We start from the raw sequence: 23,544 nt of genomic DNA on the forward strand, positions 1-23,544 counted from the left end.
CAGAGAACCGGCCTCCACCACCCTCTGAGGTAGAGAATTCCACAGATTCACAACTGTGAGAAAAAGTGTTTCCTCATCTGCGTTCTAAATGGCTTACTCCTTATTCTTAAACTGTGGCCCCTGGTTCTGGACTCCCCCAACATCGGGAACATGTTTCCTGCCTCTAGCGTGTCCGGAATATAAAATGGAATATAAAAGTTCAGTGTGTCGAGTATAGACCATAGACCATATATATACACTATAACCATATAACCATATAACAATTACAGCACGGAAACAGGCCATCTCGGCCCTTCTAGTCCGTGCCGAACACATAATCTCCCCTAGTCCCATATACCTGCGCTCAAACCATAACCCTCCATTCCTTTCCTGTCCATATAACTATCCAATTTATTTTTAAATGATAAAATCGAACTTGCCTCCACCACCTTCACTGGAAGCTCATTCCACACAGCTACCACTCTCTGAGTAAAGAAGTTCCCCCTCAAGTTACCCCTAAACTTCTGTCCCTTAATTCTCAAGTCATATCCTCTTGTTTGAATCTTCCCTACTCTCAGTGGGAAAAGCTTATCCACGTCAACTCTGTCTATCCCTCTCATCATTTTAAAGACCTCTATCAAGGTGCACAGATTGCACAGATAAAGTGCAATAATAATAATACTGTTATTGTTCAGAGCTTGTTTGATGTCGTGTTTAATAGCCTGATGGCTATGGGGAAGCAGTTCCTAGATAATAGACAATAGACAATAGGTGCAGGAGGAGGCCATTCGGCCCTTCGAGCCAGCACCGCCATTCGATCTGATCATGGCTGATCATCACCAATCAGTACCCCGTTCCTGCCTTCCCCCCGTATCCCCTAACTCCGCTATCTTTAAGAGCCCTATACTTTATTTTTCCTTCCATTACAGTGAGGAATGTGTAGGAGTCACTGTGGTGGATGTTCATGTTAAAATGTGTTTTTGAGTGATTTGTTGCTTTTAATTGTATGACTGACCTGACCAATGAAATTCCTCGTATGTTGCAAAACATACTTGCCGAATAAAGTGTGATTCTGATTCTGATTCTGAACCTGGATGTTATAGACTTCAGGCTGCTGTACCTTCATCCCGCTGAGTTACTCCAGCATTTTGTGTCTACCTTCGATTTAAACCAGCATCTGCAGTTCTTCCTTACACAGGGATCAGAGGGGGTTATTGTACATAGCGTCCTTGTCACATTGGCCTGTAGTTTTGCGTTGATATTTTTGGGAATGCTCCACAACTCCCGAGATGAGTCGCCGACACTGACCGTCTCAGAATGAACATAACAGCTCACCCCGTAGAGGGAATGAAACAGGACCCGTGCGTAAAATATACCCAAGAGCTGCCACTCCCTTGTTAAAAAGCACCACATCAAATATCAAATTGAAACAAGGAACTGCAGATGCTGGTTTACAAAAAAAGACCCAAAGTGACTTTAGACTTTACTTTAGATATACAGCGTGTTCTCCAGAGATCCTGCCTTACCCGCTGAGTTACTCCAGCACTTTGTGTCCATCTTTGTTGTAAATCAGTGTCTGCAGTTCCTTTTATTTCTTTCTTTCTTTTAAAATCTTTTCATTAGCTTTTTTTTTCAAAAACAAAAACAAAACAACAAAATAAAAGAGTAATGTGAACCATAACAATGATATTGATACATAGGGATCAGGATTACATCAATAACAGGTATAACCTAAATATGAGCCCAGTGTCAAAATACACATTGAATATAGACCTCCCGGTCTCTATGTAAATATAGTTAAATGTTTAAAAGAAAACATAGATAAAAATAACAAAAAGATAAAAAGGAAAAAAAGGAAAAAATAGAGAAAAAACAAAAAAACAAAACCCCCCTAAACTAGAAAAAAAAGCAAAACAGAATCTGGGCTGCAAAGAATTTCAACAATTTAAGTCCCTGTTTGTCGTCAAGTCCGTTCCAACTTTTATTTCCATTATTTTCCCACTCTGATCTTTCCGCTCTGGATCTCCTCCATTGCCAGAGTCAGGACACACGCAAACTGCTCTCCGAGTTCTTCACTGTTCTGGACTTTAATTCAGACTTTAGATACAGAGTGAAAACAGGCCCTTCGGCCCACCGAGTCCCCGCCAACCAGCGATCACCCCACACATCGCACGACCCAACACACACACGAGAGACAATTTACAACTTTACCAAAGCCAATTAACCTACAAACCTGCACGTCTATGGAGAGTTGGGAGGAAAGCCAGAGCACCCGGATGAAAACCCACGCAGGTCACGGGGAGAACGTACAAACTCCGCACAGACAGCACCCGTAGTCAGGATCGAACCCGGGTCTCTGGCGCTGTAAGGCAGCAACTCTACCGCTGTGCCACCGTTGATTGAAAGATACAGCATGGAAACAGGCCCTTCGATCCACACTGACCATCAATCAGCCATTCACATTGGTTCTATGTTATACCACTTTATCATCAACTCCCTACAATCTCGGGGCAATTTACAGAAGCCAATTAACCTATAGACCTGTACGTCTTTGGGATGTGGGAGGAAACCGGAGCACCCGGCGAAAACCCACGCGGGCAGAACGTGCAAACTCCACACAGACAGCACCTGAGGTCAGGATCAAACCCGGGTCTCCGGCGTTGTGAGGCAGCAGCTCTACCCGCTGTGCCACTGTAGTTATGCTTAATGCACATTCATTCAGCTTGACTGAAGATAGACACAAAATGCTGGAGTAACTCAGCGGGACAGGCAGAGCAACATTTCTGGGGAGAAGGAATGGGTGACGTTTCGGGTCAGGAGAAGACTCTCGACCCTCTCGACCCATGCCTTCTCTCCAGAGATGCTGCCTGTCCCGCTGAATTACTCAAGATCAAGATTCAAGAGAGTTTATTGTCATGTGTCCCAGATAGGACAATTAAATTCTTACTTTGCTTCAGCACAACAGAATATAGAAGGCATGAACACAGAACAGATCAGTGTGTCCATACACCATTGTATAAATATATACACACATGAATAAATAAAACAGATAAAGTGCAAATAAACTGATAATGGGCTATTAATGTTCAGAGTTTTGTTTGAGTTGAGTTCAATAGCCTGATGGCTGTGGGGAAGTAGCTATTCCTGAACCTGGACGTTGCAGTCTTCAGGCTCCTGTACCTTCTACCTGAAGGTAGCGGGGAGATGAGTGTGTGGCCAGGATGGTGTGGGTCCTTGATGGTACTGCCAGCCTTTTTGAGGCAGCGACTGCGATAAATCCCCTCGATGGGAGGGAGGTCAGAGCCGATGATGGACTGGGCAGTGTTTACTACTTTTTGTAGTTACTCCAGCATTCTGCGTCTATCTTCAGTGTAAACCAGCATCTGCAGTTCCTTCCGACACACTTTCTTTGGCTGCATGTTTGTTTGTGCTCCTAGTCAACACTCATTCCCATTTCATTTTGAAATGAAGCCAATATGAAATGGAAACTTATCTTTTGAAAACACATCAATATCGAGGAAGACCCGCGGGGACCTTAATTACTCCAACTGATAAGCAGAAATGAGTGCCCCTGAAGCAGGGGATGTTTAGGGGGTAGGAGAGTGTGGAAGATTCCGCCTTATAAATCTTTTAATTGCTTATACACAAAACTCCCTGTAATTGCAATCTAATGGGACATCAGGAAGTGCTGTGGGTGTGCGTGGTTTTCATTCCATGCAAGAGATAAATACACTACGAAGAAAAGATAACAAGATATCAGCGCTTAACATTTTCAGATAAACAATTTGTATCCTTTTTCCGGATTTTTCTCCGCTCCGCTCGTTGGAATCTTGCTCACTAGTTGGAAGAGAACAATTCAGCCCTGTGGACATTTCATAGGTTCGTAAGTGATAGGAGCAGAATTAGGCCATTCGGCCCACATCAAGTCTACTCCGCCATTCAAACATGGCTGGCTGATCTATCTCTTCCTCTCAACCCCATTTCATTTTGAAAAGAAGCCAATGGCCACCGTTGAAGAGTAAGGGGTAAACCATTTAGAACGGAGATGAGGACACACTTTTTCACACAGAGAGTTGAGAGTCTGTGGAATTCTCTGCCTCAGAGGGCAAGGCAAGGCAAGGCAAGTTTATTTGTATAGCACCATTCGTGCAAACAGCAATTCAAGGTGCTTTACAGGAACGAAAAAATAAAATAGTCAATGATTAAAAATTGCAAAATAAGCAATACGACAAATGTATGAATAAAAAAACAACGTCAATGAAACAATAAAACGATTTTAAAAAGCACATAAAAGGGTTAAAATTAGACGGTTAAGATTACCTGCATGTCGGGTTATGGACAGGCTATAGTAAACAACAGTGTTTTTAGGCCTGATTTAAATGCGCTTACAGTCTATGCACACCTCAGGTGTTCAGGGAGCTTGTTCCACAGGTGTGGAGCATAAAAACCGAATGCTGCTTCAGCCTTTTGTTTTCTGACCCTGGGAACACTGAGCAAACCTGTCCCTGAAGACCTGAGGAGTCTAGGTGCCTCATATACAACAAGTAGGTCAGAGATGTGTTTTGGACCTAGACCATTCAGTGTCTTGTAGGTCAGTAACAGAATTTTAAAATCTATCCTCTTACACACAGGGAGCCAGTGCAAAGATTTATGGACAGGTGTAATGTGGATCATTTTCTTGGTGTTGGTCAAGACTCTGGCAGCGGCATTTTGGATAAGCTGCAGTTGTTTAATTGATTTTTTATTGAGACCTGTAAAGAGGGCGGTGGAGGTCGTTTCTCTGGATACTTTCAAGAGAGAGCTAGATAGGGCTCTTAAAGATAGCAGAGTCAGGGGATATGGGGAGAAGGCAGGAATGGGGCACTGATAGTGGATGATCAGCCATGATCACATTGAATTACGGTGCTGGCTCGAAGGGCCGAATGGCCTACTCCTGCACCTATTGTCTATTGTCAATTCTCCTGCCTTCTCCCCATATCCCCTGACACCCGCACTAATCAAGAATCTGTCAATCTCCATTGGAAACTTATTTAAAATATCCATTGGCTTGGCCTCCACAGCCGTATGTGGCAAAGAATTCCATGGCTACAATTAGAATCGTGGGATGATACAGCAGGGAAACAGGCCCTTCGGCCCAACTCGTCCATGCAAGCCTAGGCCTGGGTGCTCTCCAACAGGCCATTCAGCCCTTCGAGCCTGCACCGCCATTCAATATGATCATGGCTGATCATCCAACTCAGTATCCTGTACCTGCCTTCTCTCCATACCCCCTGATCCCTCTAGCCACAAGGGCCACATCTAACTCCCTCTTAAATATAACCAATGAACTGGCCTCAACTACCTTCTGTGGCAGAGAATTCCTGAGATTCACCACTCTCTGTGTGAAAAATGTTTTTCTCATCTCGATCCTAAAAGATTTCCCCCTTGCCCTTGAACTGTGACCCCTTGTTCTGGACTTCCCCAACATCGGGAACAATCTTCCTGCATCTAGCCTGTCCAACCCCTTAAGAATTTTGTACGTTTCTATAAGATCCCCCCTCAATCTTCTAAATTCTAGCGAGTGCAAGCCGAGTCTATCCAGTCTTTCTTCATATGAAAGTCCTGCCATCCCAGGAATCAGTCTGGTGAACCTTCTCTGTACTCCCTCTATGGAAAGAATGTTTGACCTCAGATTAGGTTAGTTCTTGCTACCTTAGTTTAGTTTAGTCTATTGTCACCTGTACCGAGTTACAGTGAAAAGCTTTGTGTTGTGTGCTATCCAAAATCAGCGGGAAGTGTTTACAATCGAGCCGTCCACAGTGTACAGATATAGGACAAAGGGAATAGCATCTACTGCAAGCTACAGTCCAGTTAAATCTGATTGAAGACAGTCCAAGGTTCTCCAATGACGTAGATGATAGTACAGGACCACTCTCTGCCATCTACTTCATTGGAGAGCCTGCGGACTGCATCATTTGGCAATCATGGCAGACTTTCAGGGTGCCTCATTGGTTGCCCTCTCCCCTCCCTGATGGACATCTACACCTCCCGCTGCCTTCAAAGAAATCACCAAAGACAATCCTGCGTTTACTGCATGGAAGGCCTATAGGTGCATCAAATGATCACTCAGGAAAGCCGAGAATTATATCTACCATAAACATGAACCGCCCAACACGGACTTCCTGAATATGTTCTTGTATGTACGAATTTTGCACCATCATCTCCCTTCTGTTTTTTTGTTTTTCTGTTTCTTGGGAAAATGTGTATGCACTGAGTACGGGCAGCTTTCAGTTTCACTGTAATGTATAGTGACAATAAAAATATATCGGAAGTGCTCAGCAAGCTACAGTCCAGTTAAATCTGATTGAAGACAGTCCAAGGTTCTCCAATGACGTAGATGATAGTACAGGAACTCTCTGCCCACTACTTCATTGGAGACCCTCGGACTATCTTTAATCGGACTTTCAGAGTGCCTCTTGTTTGTAGTGTCCATTTCAAAACAAATCTGTACTGCATCCAAAATGATCACAAGCCGAAAATAATGAAGTCAACTGTCCTCTGAAAATGTTCTTCTAACGCTTCACATCAGCTGGGATAATGTTGACTGGGAATGAAAAGGGAAATGATCGGAAGTGCTCAGCTTAACCCAGAGCATTGGAAAACGGACACAAAGTGCTGGAGTAACTCTACGGGTCAGGCACCATCTCCTGAGGGCAGAGCTCGGTGACGTTTCGGGTCGGGACCCTTCTTCAGACGCGGAATGGAAAACTTTTTTTTGTTTAAACCAGCGAGCTTACATTCCATTAAGCTCGTGACAGAACAGGGAAAGATAAAAATAAAAGAGAGATTTAGAAGTGAACTCGATCAAAGCCACAATGTTGTGGAAGGGAGTGCAGATGTTGGTTTACACTGAAGACAGACACAAAATGCTGGAGTAAAGTCCCTGTCCCACTTAGGAGACCTAAACAGCAACCTCTGGTGACCTTACCCCCAAAATAAAATCAAGGTTGAGGTGACCTGCAACCTCCTACCACCTCCCACGAATATGTTGAAAACCTTCCTCGACTATGAAGAAAGCCGGCTTCGACTAAACCTACGACAAAAAAATCATCGGTAGACAAAAGTGCTGGAGAAACTCAGCGGGTGCAGCAGCATCTACGGAGCGAAGGAGATAGGCAACGTTTCCTATCTCCTTCACTCCATAGATGCTGCTGCACCCGCTGAGTTTCTCCAGCTCTTTGGTCTACCTTCGATATTTCCAGCATCTGCAGTTCCTTCTTAAACAAAAAAATGATCGATTTTTAAAACGGCAACCTATTTTTAGTCGAGGCCGGTTTTAATCACGATGAAAAAATAGCAGCGACCTAGATGAAGCCTCGACCACGCGGAAACCACTTTCGAGCATTAGGGAGAGTGACCAAAACCTCCGGTGACCTCATGGAAACCTCGGGTGGCGGGCAAGGTCACCAGAGGTTGTTGTTTAGGTCTAATGGGATAGGGGCCTAAGTGGGACAGGGGCTTAACTCAGCGGGACAGGCGGGCGGCATCACTGGAGAGAAGGAATGGGTGATGTTTCGGGTCGGGACCCTGCTTCAGTCTGAGAGTCAGGGGAGAGGGAGTCTAAGGAATTTAGCTTATGGAAAGCCTGATGTCAGAAGGGAAGAAGCTGTTCCTGTTTGCAATTTGAAATGTCGCCCATTCCTTCTCTCGAGAGATGCTGCCTGTCCCGCTGAATTACTCCAGCATTTTGTGCCTAACTTCAGATCAAAGCTACAAATCAGGCGAGGAGATTTATCCTCTGAGCTTGCAAAATGTCTTCATTTTCACCAGATGAATGGCAGTGCTGGCTCGAAGGGCCGAATGGCCTTATCCTGCACCTATTGTCTATTGTCTAAAATCTAGATTGGTACGGGTGTCCAGGGTTTAGAAAGGAAATGAGAATGAATTTATTTAGTCAGAAGGTGGTGAATCTGTGGAATGTTTTGCCACAGAAGGATGTGGAGGCCAAGTCAATGGATATTTTTAACACAGAGATAGACAGATTCTTGGGTACACAAAATTGCTGGAGAAACTCAGCGGGTGCAGCAGCATCTATGGAGCGAAGGAAATAGGCAACGTTTCGGGCCGAAACCCTTCTTCAGACTGATGGGGGGGGGGGATAGATTCTTGATTAGTACGGGCGTTAGGGACTATGGGGAGAAGGCAGGAGAATGGGATTGAGAGGGAAAGTTAGATCAGCCAGGGTTGAATGGCGGACAACCAAGAACAGTTAAGTTTTAGATTATTTGATCATTAACACATCATCTGTGAGACTTGTCGGCGCATAACTTTGCAGTCAAGTTTCCTGCGCTTCAACTTCGGGCTCAGCTTCCGAAATACTGGATGCAAAGTGCCTTGGCTGTGAACCGCACCACGGAAATGCCAGCCTTACTTCATGTTTCTGCACCTCTTACCTCTGGCCACCCAAGGCCGATGCGAGGTGCGACCATATCAGAAGCCAGATGAACAGAAAACCCTGGCTTCCTTCACTTGAGGCCTCGGAGTCTCATAAGTATCATGCTCCTCACAAGCTAGAAGCTGAACATGCCAAAAGCAAGACTCTAGCGACAGTATCTGCTATGTAGGGATACAGTGAGAGTGTAATACAGTGTGGAAACAGGCCCTTCACCCCAACTTGCCCTTCACCCCAACATGCCCACACCGGCCAACATGCCCCATCTACACTAGTCCCCCCTGCCTGCATTTGGCTCATATCCCTCCAAACCTGTTCTATCCATGTACCTGTCTAATTGCTTCTGAAACGTTGCGATAGTCCCTGCCTCAGCTACCCCCTCTGGCAGCTCGTTCCATACATCCACCACCCTTTGCGTGAAAAAGTCACCCCTCAGAATCCTATGAAATCTTTCCCCCTTCACCTTGAACCTGTGCCCTTTGGTTCTCGATTCCCCGTCTCTGGGCAAGAGTGTGTCGCCTAAATAAATCCATCTAAACACTTCCAATGGTGTCAAAGGGGAAACAGATGAGAGCTACAAGTTCCTTGGCAATAATATTAACATAGAAACATAGAAAATAGGTGCAGGAGTAGGCCATTCGGCCCTTCGAGCCTGCACTGCCATTCAATATGATCATGGCTGATCATCCAACTCAGTGTCCTGTACCTGCCTTCTCCCCATACCCCCTGATCCCTTTAGCCACAAGGGCCACATCTAACTCCCTCTTAAATATAGCCAATGAACTGGCCTCAACTACCTTCTGTGGCAGAGAATTCCACAGACAACTGTAATGATGGGGCATGTTGGTTGGCATGGGCAAGTTGGGCCGAAGGGCCTGTTCCATGCTGTATGACTCAATGCCAGAGATTTAAAAGTCCCCCCCCCCCCCCACCGCCCCCCCACGTATACACAGCTAAAAACAATATACAAACCTCCACAAACTATACACTCAACGGGACTATAAAAAGACAGACGGGCTGCAGAGGCCGCTGCAAACATCAGTCGTGCCGCCTACTTTGTTACATAGCTGAGTCTAACACCCGAAATCATCATAAACTATATGTGGTCAACTTGGCAAGGAAAGAGTGTTTGGCACATCTAATGAAGCTATTGTGGGGATGAACTGTGGAGAGTAAATAGGACAGTAGATGTTCAAATGGCATTTGAAGAGTTGGCGTGCAACAGGATGCTAATAGATAAAGGATTGACGGCATTGGGTTAATCCTTCAACATTGAAATTGGTTTGCTTAAGGCAGATGGAGCGCGAAGATTTCGTACATCCCAAAATCCTGGGGCGCCGTGCGTGACTGCGCGTCACTGCCTATGTCACCACGCACCATGCACACGTAATGCGCACAATTCGTGCACCATGTGCACACCACAACGCGCGGGTCGTGACGCGTAAAAGATGTTGCGTAAATGACACGCAAATGTCGCCCAAGTGGGACAGGCCCTGTAGGGGCCTGAATGCAGGGAAGAGGAAGAAAGGAGTCATTTTATGGCCAGCAAAAACGGTTTTGTTTAGTTTAGTTTAGAGAGGCAGCGCAGAATCAAGCCCCTTGGCCCAACCTGTCCGCGCCGGCCAGCGATCCCCCCGCACACTAACACTATCCTACACGCAGCCGGGACAATTTACCATTTTTACCGAAGACAATTAACCTACAAACCTGCACGTCTTTGGAGTGTGGGAGGAAACCGGAGCACCCGGAGAAAACCCACGTAGTTCACGAGGGAGAAAGTACAAACTCCGTGGTCAGGGTTGAACCCGGGTTCAGCTTAGTGTGTTGTCACGTGCACCGAGTGTCCCTGGTGGGAGACCTGCTGCAGGACAGCAACTCTACCGCTGCGCCACCGTGCTATGCGAAGGATGGGCCCTGGGTCTTCAGCTGTTCACAATTTGAGTTATTGCCCTGAGGTGAACATACCCGGGTTTACAGGCAATGGGTGGCAAAAACAAATGTGTGCAGATATTTAAACAGGCAGGCAAACACACCGCAGAGAGAGAATAATATGGGAATAAACGCAAATTGGAGGAACAGCATCTCATATTTCGCTTGGGCAGCTTCCAGCCCAGTGGTATCAATATTGATTTCTCTCACCTCAGGTTGCCCCGGCATTCCCTCTCTCTCCATCCCTCCCCCACCCAATCGCATTAGCTTTTTGTTTTCACCTACAAACAGCTCACAATGGCCGGTTTCCTTTATCATCATTTCATTCCTTGTTCTTTATCTCTCCACATCACCGTCTATATCTCTTATAGAAACATAGAAACATAGAAAATAGGTGCAGGAGTAGGCCATTCGGCCCTTCGAGCCTGCACCGCCATTCAATATGATCATGAGTGATCAACCAACTCGGTATCCTGTACCTGCCTTCTCTCCATACCCCCTGATCCCTTTAGCCACAAGGGCCACATCTAACTCCCTCTTAAAAATAGCCAATGAACTGGCCTCAACTACCTTCTGTGGCAGAGAGTTCCAGAGATTCACCACTTTCTGTGTGAAAAATGTTTTCCTCATCTTGGTCCTAAAAGATTTCCCCCTTATCCTTAAACTGTGACCCCTTGTTCTGGACTTCCCCAACATCGGGAACAATCTTCCTGCATCTAGCCTGTCCAACCCCTTAAGAATTTTGTAAGTTTCTATAAGATCCCCTCTCAATCTTCTAAATTCTAGTGAGTGCAAGCCGAGTCTATCCAGTCTTTCTTCATATGAAAGTCCTGACATCCCAGGAATCAGTCTGGTGAACCTTCTCTGCACTCCCTCTATGGCAAGAATGTCTTTCCTCAGATTAGGAGACCAAAACTGTACGCAATATTCCAGGTGTGGTCTCACCAAGACCCTGTACAACTGCAGTAGAACCTCCCTGCTCCTATACTCAAATCCTTTTGCTATGAATGCTAACATACCATTCGCTTTCTTGTTTCCATTATCCCCAAACCAGTCAAGTTTGAGAAGAAATTCAAATTGAATATGAACATGAAAGGCAATATTTTTTTACACAGACGGTGGTAAGTATCTGTACATGGTAGATGGCTCGGTTGTAATCATATATTGTCCTTCCCCTGAGTGGATAGCACACAATAAAAGCTTTTCACTGTACCTCAGTACATGTGACAATAAACCGAACTGCATCAGGTGTGTGGAACAAGCTGCCAGAGGAGGTAGTTGAGGCCTATACTGTCACAATGCTTAAAACACATTTGGACAGGTACATGGATACGATAGTTTGAGAGGGATATGGGCCCAACACAGGCAGGTGGGACACGTGTAGATGGGCATGTTGGTTGGTGTGGACAAGTTGGGCCGAGGGGCCTGTTTCCACGCTGTACGACTCTAACACTCTAAGGCGTCACGCATGCACAGACCGCTGGTCATTCCGGGCTGCCACAACACCACAACGCTAACAATATGTGCAGGAAGGAACTATAGATGCTGGTTTAAACACGAAGATAGACACAAAAATCTGGAGTCACTCAGCGGGACAGGCAGCATCTCCGGAGAGAAGGAATGGGTGACGTTTTGGGCTGAGGCCTTTCTTCACGCATCTCGACCCGAAACGCCACCCACTCCTTCTCTCCAGAGATGCTGCCTGTCCCGCTGAGTTATTCTAGCTTTTTTGTGTCTAACCACAATGCTATCCCTGATGCCAACAGGCAGCATCGGCACACTGGCCCTCCCCACAAGGGTGCACACAAGGGCAATAACAACATCACAGGAAACAATAATATTATAGACAATCGAGCAAATACTGCACATGATGGAAATCTGAAACAAAAACTAAAATTTCTTTCGACAAAAACGACTCAGCAGGTCAGTCAGCGTCAATGGATATAGAAACAGTTAACATTGCAGGTTGAACATCCTTCTTAATAATAATAATAATAATAATAATAACAATAATAATAATACATTATTGATCCCCTCAGGGAACTTCAGATGTCCATAAGCCAACAACTGACAAACCCACACATTCAGAACGAAAGCAGCCAAAAAAATATAAAACACAATATGGACAATGCCTGAAAGCAATAAATACTTAAACAGATCCAATAATTAACTATTATAAATGCAAAAGCATCCCCTAAAGGGCCTGTCCCACGAACATGCGACCTGCATGCGGCAAGCGCGACCTAACGTGGTCGCTTGAGCCATACGGCCTCGCGGGGCCGGTCCCACTTCGATCGCCGGAGCCGTGTGGAGTTGTGCGGAGCTGGTCCTGACATCGCGCGGGGCTCCGAAAAACTGACCGTGTTCAAAGATTCCGCGCGGCAACGGCCCGCCGGCCCGCAGCCGCCTCGACGTCACGTGCGGACTTTCTCGCGGACTTCGCTCGAACTTCATGTCACTCACTCGACTTCCGCGCGGCCCCCGCTTCTGGTTTGGTCACGCTTGCCGCATGCAGGCGCATGCTGGTGGGACCGGCCCTTTAGGTCGCGCTTGCCGCATGGAGGCGCATGCTCGTGGGACAGGCCCTATAGAGTCTAGCGGTCAGTATTATAAAATCTAATGGCTGCAGGGGTGAAGGATCTCCTGAACCGCTCCGTTCTACAGCACAGGGAGAGGAGCCGGTTGTTGTTCCGTGTGCTCTTTTGACCCTCCAGAATTTCATGGAGGGGGCGCCCGGAGTTGTCGAGGATGACCTGCACCTTGCTCCTCGTACGCCTCTCAAGCACCTCCACCACAACGTCCACTCTCCCTCCCAGTACTGAGCTAGCTTACCATATAACCATATAACAATTACAGCACGGAAACAGGCCATTTCGGCCCTTCAAGTCCGTGCCGAACACTTATTCTCCCCTAGTCCTATCTACCTGATCTCAGACCATAACCCTCCATTCCTTTCCCGTCCATATACCTATCGAATTTATTTTTAAATGATAAAATCGAACCTGCCTCCACCACTTCCACTGGAAGCTCATTCCACACAGCTACCACTCTCTTGGTAAAGAAGTCCCCCCTCATGTTACCCCTAAACTTCTGTCCCTTAATTCTCAACTCATGTCCTCTTGTTTGAATCTTCCCTAATCTCAATGGGAAAAGCTTGTCCACATCAACTCTGTCTATCCCTCTCATCATTTTAAAGACCTCGATCAAGTCCCCCCTTAACCTTCTGCGCTCCAAAGAATAAAGACCTAACTTGTTCAACCTTGCTCTGTGACTTAGTTGCTGAAACCCAGGCAACATTCTAGTAAATCTCCTCTGTACTCGCTCTGTTTTGTTGACATCCTTCCTATAATTAGGCGACCAAAATTGTGCACCAGACTCCAGAATTGGCCTCACCAATGCCTTGTACAAGTTCTTGCTGCTTTTAGCACTGATGTTGCCCCGGCAGACAACAGTGTAGAAAATGACACTTCTTCTGACCTGCTGCGTCTTTCCAGCTCATTGTACGATAGATGAAGTCAGACACTTGAAAGGGATCGCTGCTATTCAATATTACTTAGCAACCGTGATCTCTTTGATAATCTATATATTAGCAAAATAAATTGCTTACCTAATAATGATCTGTGCCTGGATGAATGTGCCCTACTTAGTCGAATGCGTCATGGGTTGGTTTCTTCTGCGAAAGAATAACAAAAAAATTCAATACACGATTCATTGAAATTCCATGTAAAGACTTTATGTGAAGGAAAATGCACATAATGACCTTGCATTAGCCAACCATTCAGAGCAATAAATATTTCAGTGTCACCCCCATCAAAAAAGACCAACTGATGTTCAAGAAAATACATTTTGTTTTAATTCAGCAGTGGGGGAAAAAATGATTGGCTTCACAGCTCAAGAGATAGTTAAACCATGAGGGGTGATCGTACACAGGTGTTTAAGATCATGAGAGGAATAGATTGGATAGTGACAGGTGAATCGAGGACCAGAGGACACAGGTTTAAGGTGAAGGGGGAAAAGATTTAATAGGAATCTGAGGGGTGACTTTTTCACACATAGAAACATAGAAAATAGGTGCAGGAGTAGGCCATTCGGCCCTTCGAATATGACGTGGAACAAGTGATTGATGGTCGGGGTGGTCTCAGTAGGCCGAAGTTTCCATGCTGTATCTCCCTCTTTAAATGCCGAGAACTATATTCTGCACTCTGTATGAGACCCTTGCTCAATCTATTGTACTTATTGTAGAAGCTCCCAACCACTGGAAGACAATGAAGGGAAACATAGAAACATAGAAATTAGGTGCAGGAGTAGGCCATTCAGCCCTTCGAGCCTGCACCGCCATTCAATATGATCATGGCTGATCATCCAACTCAGTATCCTGTACCTGCCTTCTCTCCATACCCCCTGATCCCTTTAGCCACAAGAGCCACTCCCTCTTAAATATAGCCAATGAACTGTGGCCTCAACTACCTTCTGTGGCAGAGAATTCCAGAGATTCACCACTCTCTGTGTGAAAAATGTTTATATTCTGCTATGTTTATTCTCTCTTTTGCACGACCTGATGTACGTTTGCCCGGACGGACAGCATACCAGTTTTTCACTGTACCTCGGTACACGACACAACATTTAACCAACATTAACTGCATAGATAACGATGGCAACAGTTATGTCCAGTCAAGCAAATAAAGTTATCTACATGAACTACTGTAAGTAAACCATCATTGGGCGGCACAGTGGTGCAGCGGTAGAGTCCTAGATTTAATCTTTTGTTAATATCCAAGATCACATTTTTATAACAACAGTAAATTTGCAAATAATAGATTTTTCTTTGGAACATTTTGTGTGTGTGTGTGTGTGTGTGAGTGTGTGTCTGTCTGTCTGTGTGAGAGAGTGTGTGTGTGAGTGTGCGAGTGTGTGTGTGTGTGTGTGTGTGTGTCTGTGTGTTTGTGTGTGTGTGTGTGTGTGTGTATGTGTGTGTGTGTGTGTGTGTGTGTGTGCGTGTGTATGTGTGCGTGTGTATGTGTGTCTGTGTGTGTGTGTGCGTGCGAGTGTGTGTGTGTGTGTGTGTGTGTGTGTGTGTGTGTGTGTGTGTGTGTGTGTGTGTGTGTGTGTGTGTGCGTGTGTGTGTGCGTGCGTGCGTGCGCGTGCGTGTGTGTTTCCATATCTATTGTGCTGCTGCACAATAGTAAGAATTTTATTGTTCCGTTTCGGGACATACGATGATAAACCACTTGACTCATTGTGTAGGAAGGGACTACAGATGCTGGTTCAAACCAAAGATGGACACAAAAAGCTGGAGTAACTCAGCGGGACAGGCAGCGTCTCTGGAGAGAAGGAATGGGTGTCGTTTCGAGTTGGGACCCTTCATCAGACTCAGCTGAAGAACCAGCTCTCAACCCAAAACGTTACCCGTTCCTTCACTCCAGAGATGCTGCCTGTCCCCCTGTGTTGCTCCATTTGGTCAATATACCTTTGGTGCTTCATTGAAATATCAACCTATATTCATCATCATCGGCGGTCACTCAAAACGAGTATGACCGCCCTCTCCATGGGGTCGCCTACTTCAACCTATATTATGCAGTTATTAAAACTGCCGCATCTGACTTTGAATTAAAATTTAAAAAACATAAAAATGGAAGCAACTTCCTTCACCCTTGGTCTAACTGGCAGCAAAGTCCCCAATTACACAAATGACGAGGAGTTACCATCATGATGCCAATCCACTCTGCTGGGTTGTTAAAGAGAAACAGATTAGTGTGGGGAGGACTGTGTTCGTCGGCACCACTGCGTGAAGTGGAATATTCAAAGACAACAGAGTCAAACAAGGAACTGCAAATGCCGGTTTACAAAAAAGAAAAGGCACAAAGTGCTGGAGTAACTCAGCGGTTCAAAGGACAAATGACATTTATTGTCACATACACCAATTGGTGGAGTGAACTTTGAGTTGTCATTTGCAGCAGACCAATAAAAATAAACCATCACATTAAAGAATGTAACATTGAACATAAAAACATCCCCCCACAATGGTTCCCACTGTGAGGTGAGGGCAACAAAGTCCAGTCCTCTTCCTCTTGTTCACCCATGGTCGGGCCTATTGAGGCCTCCGCAGTTGCCCGATGTTCAGGCCCTCTCGCCGGCTGATGGAGCTCCGGCGTCGGGAGAACACTCTTCAGCGGCTTGGAGCGTCTGGAACGGCCGCTTCCCCCCCCCTCCCCCCCGGAGACCGCGGCTCCCGAAGTCCACGGGCCGCGCTGGTCGGAGCTCCGACACTGGCGACCTCGGCAAAAATTCACAAGCTCCGCGGTGTTTAAACCCAGCGCCGCCCACAGCTGGATGCCCCGTGATCACAGCTCCACGATGTTGGAGTCGGCGGTCTCAGCACTCCGGAGCTTACCACACGGCGACACGGGTAAAGTGGCGTCCCTGGAGAATCTGTCAGGCAACCTCCCCTCGCCAGCTAGAGTGCGGTCCTGACCTACCATCTACCTCATTGGAGGCCATTGAATCTACAGTTGGACCTTTAGGTTGGGGCAGTGGTTCAGCGGCAGTGAGAATATCCTAGTTATACAATATAAATGATAATTATAAATTATTAAGTAAAGAGTAATTTGACTTTCTTTTGAGGCGTTGTAATTCTGTGCTGCAGAAGAGCTGGGTAATCAGGAAGTTAGAGGCCAGCATTCAAGCTGCTTCCTGTTATGCCACCCTATACCACTTCTGCAGTTGTATAGGATTCAGGTGAGACCACATCTGGAGTATTGCGTACAGTTTTGGTCTCCTAATTTGAAGAAGGACATCCTTGTGATTGTGGCAGTGCAGCGTAGGTTCACGAGATTGATCCCTGGGATGGCGGAACTGTCATATGAGGAAAGATTGAAAGGGCTAGGCTTGTATTCACTAGGCACGCACGGGTTATTGATAGGGGACGATCAGCCATGATCACAATGAATGGCAGTGCTGGCACGAAGTAACCCGTACCTGCCTTGACTCCACTAGCCCCTAGAGCTCTAACTAACTCTCTCTTAAATCCATCCAATGATTTGCCCTCCACTGCCCTCTGTGGCAGGGAATTCCACAAATTCACAACTCTCTGGGTGAAAGTTTTTTCTCATCTCAGTTGCAAATGGCCTCCCCTTTATTCTTAGACTGTGGCCCCTGATTCTGGACTCCCCTATCATTGGGAACATGTTTCCTGCATCAAGTCAAGTCAAGTCAAGTCAAGTTTATTTGTCACATACACATACGAGATGTGCAGTGAAATGAAAGTGGCAATGCTCGCGGACTTTTGTGCAAAAGACAAACAACAAAACAAATTATAAACACAATCATAACACACAATCATAACACACAAGCATCTAGCTTGTCCAGCCCTTTTATAATTTTATATGTTTCTATAAGATGCCCTCTCATCCTTCTGAATTCCAGTGAATACAAGCCCAGTCTTTCCAATCTTTCCTCATAAGACAGTCTTGCCATCCTGGGATTTAACCTTGTGAACCTACGCTGCACTGCCTCTATAGCAAGGAAGTCCTTGATTGAACAAGGACTAGAATATGTAAGGCCTTCTGCACCATGTCCTCCAATGATACACGCGCGCACACACACACACACACACACACACACACACACACACACACACACACACACACACACACACACACACACACACACACACACACACACACACACACACACACACACACACACACACACACACACACACACACACACACACACACACACACACACACACACACACACACACACACACACACACACACACACACACGATTAAGGCCAGGTCATCTTATTGCCATAGCTACACGTCCATGCACTGCCAGCAGTGATATCGTGCAGAAGATAGACGCAAAATGCTGCAGTAAGTCAGCGGGACGGACAGCATCTCTGGAGAGAAGGAATGGGTGACGTCTTGGGTCGTGACACTTCTTCAGACTGAGAGCCAGAGGAGAGGAACACAAGAGGTATGAAAAGCGTAGGGAGGAACTGCAGATGCTGGTTTAAACCGATGATAAGACACAAAATGCTGGAGTAACTGTGGGTTGTGGGGGCATCTCTGATGCAAGAGCGGAACTCGCTATCAAAACATGGAGGGGACGACGGGAGACACCATTTTTTGGCGGCCACGCGTGCATGCGCACACTCACACACACACATGTGCGAGGCATTGGAGGCTCAATCCAGCGCTAAATGCAGCTCAACTCTGCCTGTCTCACCAGGTTAACTACAGCCCTGACTGGACTGACGGGATACTAGCGCTGCTTCTCCGCGCTGGCCACATTTCCCGCAAGTCCAGGAAGGCTGTAGGTTCACTTGGCGGTACAGGCAAATGAACCTACTCAAAACATGGGGGGGGGGGGGGGGCGTGTCCCCTCTGGCCCCCCCGGGTTTTCCGCCCCTGCTCTGATTAAAAGTTATAGGTGACCTGACAGTTATCACCTATCTCACAGCCAACAACGGACCATTGTGGGCTCCACATTTCCTTGATCACCGTTGTTTTTTGCATAGCTTTCATTCATTTGTCCTATGTACCTTATGTAGCTCTCGTTTCCCTCTCAATAGACAATAGGTGCAGGAGAAGGCCATTCGGCCCTGACTGTCTCATTTTATATTTTATATCCCCTAAGGTGTGATAGATCATTTAAACTTGGATTTAGCTGGTACCCACAATATCTGGGATAGCCTAGTTGGACAGCAGGGTATAGGATGTCCATTTTTGGGGTGTCTTGTACCTGTAGTGCAGAGGACTATTTGTCTGGCATGACCAATTTTGTACTCTATGAACTCACTTTTTTTTGTTCATTTGGCATTATTTTTGAGTGGTACCTTGCTCGTCTATATGCCAGCCCATTTTTTAGGCCCTTTGTGGGGGGGTCTGGCAGGCCCTTTGCAGCGGGGAAAATATCTGCCGTTTGTGTTGGTGATATAGGCATGGCAGTGAGCACACCATGGTAGTGGATTCAAGTGGTACCTCACTCATCTATTTAGCACCCATTAAGCCAAATGGCCTACTCCTGCAGACAATAGACAATAGGTGCAGGAGTAGGCCATTTGGCCCTTCAAGCCAGCACCGCCATTCAATGTCGTCATGGCTGATCATCCACAATCAGTACCCCGTTCCTGCCTTCTCCCCATATTCCCCTGACTCCGCTATTTTTAAGAGCCCTATCTAGCTCTCCCTTGAAAGTATCCAGAGAACCGGCCTGCACCGCCCTCTGAGGCAGAGAATTCCACAGACTCCCAACTCTGTTCATTTCAGGTGACCCCCTACACACTCCCATCATCAGACATTGGTACCTAGTTCATCTCACCTAATCTCTCTGATCTGAAGAAGGGTCTCGACCCGAAACGTCACCCATTCCGTCTCTCCGGAAATGCTGCCTGGCCCACTGAGTTACTCCAGCATTTTGGTGCCTATCTTCGGTGTCAACCAGCATCTGCAGTTCCTTCCTGCACAGTGTTTTTGTGCAGAGTGGGTTAAGGTTCAAACGTGTGACATCTGCATTTTCCAAAGTGTAGGCGGGCAGTGGAAAAAAATACCAGCCATTTTGTTTTCTGGAGGAGAGGCTTATGTATTGGAGAATCAAAAACAAGGATTGGAGGGCACTAAAGATTAGTTTTAGAAAGAGAGCTGATGTTTCTGAATGTGAACCTTGATGAATCCCAAGGAACCAACAATTTCTATTCTAGGGGCTTGGATGAGGCAGTGTCATAGACAATGATGACCCTGCAATCAACTTCCAAAAGTCCATACAAATTCTGGAATTGGTTCCGGGGATTGGAGGGTAGCAAATCTGACCCTGCTGGTTCATAAGGTAATAGGAGCAGAATTAGGCCATTCGGCCCATCAAGTCTACTCCGCCATTCAACCATGGGCTGATCTATCTTTTGCTCTCAACCCCATTCTCCTGCCTTCTCCCCACAACCCCAGCCAAATATCCCCTGTCCACACTTTGTCATTTTGCAAAATACTTTACCCCAACCAGGGCGGTCACGGTGGTACAGCGGTAGAGTTGCTGCCTTACAGCGCTTGCCGTGCCGGAGACCCGGGGGTCGATCCCGACTACGGGTGCTGTCTGTACGGAGTTTGTACGTTCTCCCCGTGACCTGCGTGGGTTTTCACTGAGATCTTCGGTTTCCTCCCACACTCCAAAGACGCGCAGGTTTGTAGGTTAATTGGCTTGGTGTAACTGCAAATTGTCCCTAGTGTGTGTAGGATACTGTTCGTGTACGGGGATCGCTGGTCGGTGTGGAATCGGTGGGCCGATGGGGCCTGTTTCCGCGCTGTATCTCTAAACTAAACCAAAAGTAATCTTTTCCCAATTACTTTTTTTTCCCAAACATTTTCATTCAGACCGACATTTCGTTCAGACCGAAAGGCCTGAATGACAAATAAAGCATTCAATGCAATTCAATGTCCACATCTCGGCATTCTTTGGCACCCTTGGCTGCCTTCATGAATCCTGATCTCCTGATGTATTTTCTCACCTTGTTATTTTAGTCACCACACATACATCCATCCCTCTCATGTTTGTTCTTCTCAAGACATTTTCACGCGTCGAGCTTCTGGCTCTTGCAAGATCAACGGAAGCACAGGTTGTATGACTTTCCCTGCTCTTCTGCTACCGAACATACCTACGCCAACTTATAGCCTGCCCCTCCTTCCTTCCTCCAGCCTCTCAACTAACTGCATTCTACGACCAGAATTAAAGAGATGCTGGGTGTTACAGTAGAAACAAGGAACTGCAGATGCTTGTTTACAAAAAGAAAAAAGACACAAAGTGCTGGAGTAACCCAGCGGGTCTGGCGGCATCTCTGGAGAACATGGAGAGGTGACGTTTCTGCGCCCCCTGCTGGACTCCCACCTCCTTCCTCCCTCCCCCTTCTACCTACATTCTGTAGCGGGGACTCCAGGAGGAGTCCAGTCAAGAATGAGGCGAAGACGGGTTGTGTGAACAAAATGGTGTTTATTACTGTTACTGTGCAGCTTCTAACTCCAACCCCGTGACCGGTCGTGACCCGACCTTAAATACCCTGAGTCGGAACCCATGGCCCAACGCCTCCCACTCCGAGACGCTCAACTCCTCCCACCTGATCCGAGGGTTCGCTAGCCGTGGCTATCCATCTGGTACCGTCACAATTATAGAAAATAGGTGCAGGAGGAGGCCATTCGGCCCTTCGAGCAAGCACCGCCATTCATTGTGATCATGACTGATCGTCCCCTATCAATAACTCGTGCCTGCCTTCTCCCCTTCTCCTGTAGAAGGGTTTCGGCCCGAAACGTTGCCTATTTCCTTCGCTCCATAGATGCTGCTGCACCCGGTGAGTTTCTCCAGCATTTTTGTGTACCTTCGATTTTCCAGCATCTGCAGTTCCTTCTTAAACACATTCTCCCCATATCCCTTGACTCCACTAGCCCCTAGAGCTCTATCTAACTCTCTCTTAAATCCATCCAGTGATTTGGCCTCCACTGCCCTCTGTGGCAGGGAATTCCATAAATTCACAACTCTCTGGGTGAAGAAGTTGTTTCTCACCTCAGTCTTAAATGACCTCCCCTTTCTTCTAAGACTGTGGCCCCTGGTGGAGGAATTCCTTCCTCCGGCTTCACAATTTGCAGCCCTCCAATCCTTTGGTCACACATCTTCTGTCTTTTCATCGCTGGCCTTTGTCCGATCATTTGCCTATCAAATAACTGCCTCACTTGTATCTACCTGTAGCCTGCCAGACTTTTGTCCTGCCACTTCTCTCTTCCAATTTTCCCCTCCCCCCCCCCCCACCACCAATCAGTCTGTAGAAGAGTCCCGACCCAGAGTGTCACCTGTCCACGTTCTCCAGAGATGCTGCCTGCATGACCCGCTGAGTCACTCCAGCACTTTGTTAAATTGAGTTCAGTTTAGAGATACAGGGCGGAAACAGTGCCCTTCAGTCCACTGAGTACGCGCCGACCAGCAATCCCCGCGCATTAACACTATCCTACACATAATCTGGTACTGATTGGGGATGATCGGCCATGATTACATTGAATGGAGGTTGAGAGAAAAAGGGGAAAGGGGGTGTATTTGTTATTAAAATTGTGTAAAGTAAATTTTACAACATGCCCGATAATTTTCTTTCCATAGTCTTAGTTTAAAGCATAAGTTTAGTCACGTATTATGTAGTGTTGGTGAGATTCGATTTTTCATTTATTTAATAAAACCTGTAAATTTTAGACTTGCTTTGAGTCCGTCATGGTTTCTGTTTTCTCTCATCAGCACGCTCTGGTCAAGTCAACCTTTTTATCATGGATAAATGTGATGTTATCCATTTTGGTGGCAAAAACGGGAAAGCAGACTATTATCTAAATGGTGGCCGATTGGGAAAGGGGGAGATGCAGCGAGACCTGGGTGTCATGGTACACCAGTCATTGAAGGTAGGCATGCAGGTGCAGCAGGCAGTAAAGAAAGCGAATGGTATGTTGGCTTTCATAGCAAGAGGATTTGAGTATAGGAGCAGGGAGGTTCTACTGCAGTTGTACAGGGTCTTGGTGAGACCACACCTGGAGTATTGCGTGCAGTTTTGGTCTCCAAATCTGAGGCAGGACATTATTGCCATAGAGGGAGTGCAGAGAAGGTTCACCAGACTGATTCCTGGGATGTCAGGACTGTCTTATGAAGAAAGACTGGATAGACTTGGTTTATACTCTCTAGAATTTAAGAGATTGAGAGGGGATCTTATAGAAACTTACAAAATTCTTAAGGGGTTGGACAGGCTAGATGCAGGAAGATTGTTCCCGATGTTGGGGAAGTCCAGGACAAGGGGTCACAGCTTAAGGATAAGGGGGGAATCCTTTAAAACCGAGATGAGGAGAACTTTTTTCACACAGAGAGTGGTGAATCTTTGGAACTCTCTGCCACAGAGGGTAGTTGAGGCCAGTTCATTGGCTATATTTAAGAGGGAGTTAGATGTGGCCCTTGTGGCTAAGGGGATCAGGGGGTATGGAGAGAAGGCAGGTACGGGATACTGAGTTGGATGATCAGCCATGATCATATTGAATGGCGGTGCAGGCTCGAAGGGCCGAATGGCCTACTCCTGCACCTAATTTCTATGTTTCTATGTTTCTAAACCCCTACAGAATGGCTCGAAGGGCCGAATGGCCTACTCCTGCACCTATTGTCTATTGTTTATACTTGGGACAATTTCCACTTATATCA

The 23,544-nt window shown here is 46.5% G+C and overlaps 1 protein-coding gene across 6 annotated transcripts in view; it reads right to left on the reverse strand.

The window, feature by feature from the left end:
* LOC129699284 (1-phosphatidylinositol 4,5-bisphosphate phosphodiesterase beta-4) overlaps positions 1–23,544 on the reverse strand; it is a 524,489-nt gene that overhangs the window by 352,608 nt on the left and 148,337 nt on the right. For all 6 annotated transcript variants that reach the window (XM_055638946.1, XM_055638943.1, XM_055638941.1 and 3 more), the window contains one exon: positions 13,947–14,012. The gene's annotated coding sequence lies outside the window, so the exon portion shown is untranslated. The remainder of the gene's footprint in view (positions 1–13,946; positions 14,013–23,544) is intronic.

Source organism: Leucoraja erinacea, chromosome 8 (assembly GCF_028641065.1).
Source record: "Leucoraja erinacea ecotype New England chromosome 8, Leri_hhj_1, whole genome shotgun sequence".
NCBI classification, from domain to species: domain Eukaryota; kingdom Metazoa; phylum Chordata; class Chondrichthyes; order Rajiformes; family Rajidae; genus Leucoraja; species Leucoraja erinaceus.